This window comes from Symphalangus syndactylus, chromosome 15 (assembly GCF_028878055.3).
Source record: "Symphalangus syndactylus isolate Jambi chromosome 15, NHGRI_mSymSyn1-v2.1_pri, whole genome shotgun sequence".
Taxonomy (NCBI): Eukaryota; Metazoa; Chordata; class Mammalia; order Primates; family Hylobatidae; genus Symphalangus; species Symphalangus syndactylus.
The window spans coordinates 66,783,978-66,789,981 of NC_072437.2; positions in this window are offsets into that span (position 1 = coordinate 66,783,978).

Consider the following 6,004-nt stretch of genomic DNA (forward strand, 5'->3'; position numbering starts at 1 on the left):
CTCTAAATGAATATGCAAAGAAACAATGTAGATAAATAGTATAGGTGAGTTAGGATGCTATGTTTTCCTAGAACCTAAAGAGATGTCCTGAAATCACTGATTGCATATTGGGGTGGATCTTTCAATCTCAGAGCTCCTCATTACTCCAAAATTTTGCCCCATAAGCAATATATCATTGAAATAATTATTTGATTGAAAATGTCAGCTTTGTCAACTAGAGCATTCTTGTTATAGAATTAAAATAAATATGCAAATATGTCTGAATAAAGTGATACTTCTGTGTTTTTAGTATGTCTTATTGACGAATAAATATTGTATATATTTACTATGTAGAACATAATATTTTGAAATATGTATAGATTGTGAAGTGACTAGATTGAGAAAATTAACATATGCATTACCTCATATACTTATTACCTTTTGTGGTTAGAGCACTTAAAACCTACTCTTTGAGTCATTTTCAAAAATACATTATTATTAACCATAATTGCCATGTTATATGATATAGCTCTTGAATTTATTCCTCCTGTATATCTGAAATTTTGCATCCTGAGACAAACGTCTCCTCAATATCCTTCCCCCAGCCCTGTCCCTATCCCCTGGTAGCCACCGTTCCACTCTCTGCTTCTGTAAATTTGATGATTTTAGACTATGAGCGAAATAATCCAGTATTTGTCTTTCTGTGACTGGCTTATTATACTTAATGTCCACCAGGTTCATCCATGTTGTCACAAATGACAGGATTTTCTTCTTTGTTAAGACTGAATAGTATTTCATTATGTATTTATACCACATTTGCTTTATTTACTCATCCTTTGGTGGACACTTATATTGACTTTCTGTCTTGGCTATTGTGAATGCTGCTGCAAAGAACATGGGAGTCCAGAGATCTCTCTTCAACATACAAATTTCATTTCCTTTGCATATATATTCACTAGTTGGATTGCTATGTCATATGATTGTTCTATCTTTAATTTTTTGAAGAACCACCAGAGTGTTTTTCATAATGGCTGTGCTAATTTACATTCCTACCAACAGTGTACAAGAATTCTCTTTTCTATACAACCTCTCCAACTCTTGTTATTCCTCGTCTTTTTTAACAATAACCAGTTTAACAGGTGTGAGGTCATAGTTCATTGTGGTTTTGATTTACATTTACCTGATGATTAGTGATGTTGAGTATGTTTTTATGTAACTGCTAGCCCTTTGTATGTGTTCTTTTGACATCCAAGTCCTTGGCCCATTTTTTAATCAGGTTATTTGTTTTCTTGTTATTGAAATGTTTGAGTACCTTATAGATTTTGGCTATGAATCCCTTATCCCATGTATGGCTTGCATATATTTTTCCCATTCATTAAGATGTTTCTTCACTCTGTTGTTTCTTTTGCAGTGCAGAAGCTCTTTAGTTTGATATAACCCCATTTGTCTATGTTTGCTTTTGTTGCTTGTGTTTCTGGGGTCATATCCAAAAACTCATTGCCCAGATCAATGACATGGAGATTTTTCATGTTTTATTTTAGTAGTTCATACTTTCAGATCTCCTATTTAAGTCTTATTTTGAGTTAGTTTTGTTTTATGGTGTAAGGTAAGAATCTAATTTCGTTGTTCTACATGTGGATATCCAGTTTTCCCAATGCCATTTATTGAAGAGAATGTCCTTTCCCCACTGTATGTTCTTGGCATCTTTGTCAAAAATCAATCAACAGACATTGGAGCCTTTCATAAGGTGGAGGTTGGGAGGTGGAAGAGAATTAGAAAACATAACTAACAGGTACTAGTCTTAATACCTGGGTGGGGAAATAATCTATACAACAAACCCCCATGACACAAGTTTACCTATATCACAAATCTGCACATGTACCCCTGAACTTAAAAGTTCAATTTGAAAAAATAAATAAAAATTCTACATGAGTAATATTTTGTTTATCCAGAGGAATGCAATCAACCCAAAGTTATTCCAGCATCAATGAAAACAATATACAAATTTAAGATTGACGGTAGAAGGCTGATGTTACTAGAGAAAGAGCCTCAGGCCTTGATGAATGCTCATGGTTACATGAGTGACTTCCTTTTAGTGCTGGCATTTATTTATCCAAGGTTCTAACTGCCGAATTGTCATAGCACTGCAGGGGCTATGGTGATGACCCAGGGAATTGCTTCATATTTCGTTGGATAGTTATTATGCCCCATATAAACCATTGCTTCTTTCATAAAACTGGGTTCCAGTTTTGGGTCTTCCATGTGGTTTACATGTGACTCTAGATGATTTACTTTACCTTTAGCTTTGTTTCCTCATCTATAAGATGGGATTATAAAAATGCTTACATCACAGCTGTCACCAAGATATAAGAAATTATTCCTTTATCACTTTACTTTTTATTCTGAAGTTTTATGATACCTATTTCATTTCAAAATTATTTGAATGCAATGTTACAGGATTATTAAAGAGAAAGTATTTTACTGGGCATAAGAAAGATAATGTAAAAAATAAACATATGGGCTCATGAACTTAATGAATCTCAGAAAATAGTAACCTTTTATAAATAAATATTTTTCTCTAAAAAAAAATCAACTGACTAAACGCATGGCTTTAGTTCTGGGTTCTCTGTTTTGTGCCATTTGTCTATGCATCTATTTTTAGTCCAGTATCATTCTGTTTAAGATGATATTTTTGTAATCTAGAATTTTGTTTCTGTATGTGTGATTCTCAGAACTTATTTTCAAGTTGACCTTAAAAACACAACAAAAGATGTTTCCTTTACTTTTTTTTGCTTTTTTATCATTATGATTCAAGTGCATACAAAATAGCTAAATCTATTCAATTATCCTATTATAAAGTTGAATTTTCCCAAAAATTTATACAGTTTAGTCTAATATTAACGTCTTTTCCATTATGACAAATATAATTTTCTTATTTTTACTTTCTGTGGGCTTTATTTACTCTTATTATGTATCCACATTTTCATTTAAACACCTGTATTTGTGATATGAACAAGCATAGTCATAAAAGATAGACTTTAGATTCAAATAGAGAAATTTCAAAATATACAACAAATCCATAATAAAAAGCCTTATTCAATTTCATTTACATCACACTTACAATACTTGCACATTTTATTTTAACATCCAAATTATTTCCTGAAGTGTAACTATATCTAGGTAATTTCAAAACATGAAGTATTCTTCCATTAATCTTTGGTAAAACACTAAGTAAGGCAGTCTAAAACAGAACTCTGAATTCTGTCACACAATTGTATTGTGTGTTTGTGTTCTTTCTCTGAATTCATCTTCTAATTTTTTTTAGGGTTTTTTGGCAAATTTTTCTGTCTCTTAACTCTTGTAACTATGTGATTTTTGCCACTGTCTTGAAGATTATTCAGTGCTTCATAGAACTCATCCCTTGGGAGCCATCTGTAAATAAGAGGCAGGCTAAATTTCTACAGAAGCACTTGATATCTTGCCATCTATTTCGGTGACATGACATCTGAAATTAAGTTTTAAACCTAAGAAACAATCATCCAAGGCAAATAAGTCTTTTGAAACAAAATAGGTTACATTTGGGGGAAAAAAATATTAATTCTACAACATAAATTCCATGCACCATGACAGTTTGGCAGGATATTAAAACAACTGAGTTCTTGTATCTAAAAACATTTTCTTTTAGAAGAAAGTGTGACTTGTATTGCTTAACAGCACAGTTTTGTAAAAATAAAAATATGAGATCAAGAAGTCCTCAAAAATTCAAAATGTGCAATTCAAATTTTCAATGACTGGATAATTTTTTGAAAAATTTAAAATCTCAGATTTTTAAAAGTAGATCGTAGCAAAAATGAAAGCATTTTTATCGTTTTCTTAGTACTGAATTGCTCAAAATTTTAAGAAGTTAAATATCAGCCAGAAATATTTTAATCAATAACCAGATTACATTACATTGTGCCCGTTGATTGTGATAAATACATAAAGGGAAATTACTGTCATCCATTAAGTATTACTTAATACTAGGTATTTTAAGTTTCCAATAGATATGTATATAGATGATAGATAAATAGATAATGATAGGTAATACAATATAGATAAATAATATACATATGTATGTGTGTGTGAATTTTTATTTAACCTTATAGGATAGTTATTATTAACATTTACATTTAGCAGATGAGGAAACTGAGATGCAGAGAGTTAGTAACTTGTCTTAGCTACATAATGAGGTAATGTTAGAAAACATATTTTAGTTGAACTTGTAGCTGAAATAAGATATAGAAATCTCATAAAAAACAAATTATTTTGCTAGGAAGAACTAATCTAAGCATTTAAAAAATGTCTAAGGCCTGCTTTTCCCAAAGACATTTAGATAAATCATCAAGCAAAAACCAAAACGTTTTCAAAGTTCATTCCACACAAATATATTACTAAAATACAAGTTTGTTATTAAAACAAAATGTTAGCAACATTTCTATCAATTATAATGTTAACTGAACCTATACTGGCTTATGGAATCAAAATAAAATGTTGCTTAGAGGAAAATTTATAATTATAATTACAAAACAAAAAAACTATAGCAAATATCTAGACAAGGTGATTGGAAAATTCAAATAGAAAGCATAAACCACCCAGAATATCCAGGAAAAGTGAGAAAAAATGGCCACGAGATCTATGAAAACTAACTGTAAAACCTTAGTAATTAAAGCATTGTGGTATTGTCACATGAATAAACGAATAAATGAACGCTGAACAGAAAAACTAGAAACAAGACACAATATACATAGTAGCTTATTATGATATGAAGTGACAACTTAAAGAAATATTAATAAGATAATGTGTGTTTTACTATGATGTTTTTTAGAAAACTCACTAACCCTCTGGATTAAAATTGGATTAATACTTCACACAGTATACCAGATTAAATTCCAAATGTATCAGTGTTTCAAATATTAAACACACAAACAGGAATAAAACACTAGCCAATACCATTATAAATTAGGAAACCTTCTTAATTCTGATTAAAAATTCAGAAGTCACTAAAAATTAACAAATCTGCTTACATAAAAATATTTCAGGAGGCAAGATAAAATAATCCATTTGTGAAAATATCTGCATCTCAAATCACAGACAAATCTACCTCACATTAGAAAGCTTGTAAAAAAAAATTAAAAGAAAAAGGCAAAAATCTAACAAGAAAATAGACAAATGACATGAAGCAATAGATCACATAAAAAGTAACACAAATCACCTCCAAGACAAATGAGAAGATATCTTTGGTCAAAATGTTTACAAACGCAGCTGAAATAGCATTTTTCACTCCTCAGATTGCAGCATCCCCAAGTTCGTCAGCTCTGTTTACTGGCTAGGGATAGCAGCAGTCTCATATATTGTTAATGGGAGGGTAGAGTGATGCAACTACAGTAAGAGTAATTTGGCAATATGTACCAAAATTACAAATGCATCTGTTCTTAACCCAGCAGACTTACTTCTGGAAAAAGTTAAAGTTATTTTCTAGAGATCCACCTACACTCTTGTACAAAATGTGGCATATCCAGTTTTACTTAATGTAGCATAATTTGTAATAGAAAAAAATTGAAAAAAGATATCCATCTACAAGAGACTGGTTGCATAAGCCTCACAATGACAATACAGCTATTACAAAAAAAAAGAAAGATTTCTGTGTATTTATAGGGAGAGATATTTAGACATTATTAAGTGGTCAAGCAGAAGAGTTTATATAATCTGAATTCATCTGTGTAAGAACATAAGGAAATAAGGGTATATAGACACATTTGCTTGTATTGGAAGAAACGCTAAATTATATAAGACTAATAAAAATTAATATCTGTGTAAAGGTAAGTGAGAAGATAGGGGCATGCATAGAAGCAAAATTCCTGAATATCTATGTTATTTCATTTTGATTTGTGAACCAATTATAAAAAGTAAATTAAATAACTATATAACCATATGTGTAATTTAAATAAATACATATGAAATAATAACTGTGGTAACTACATTTTAT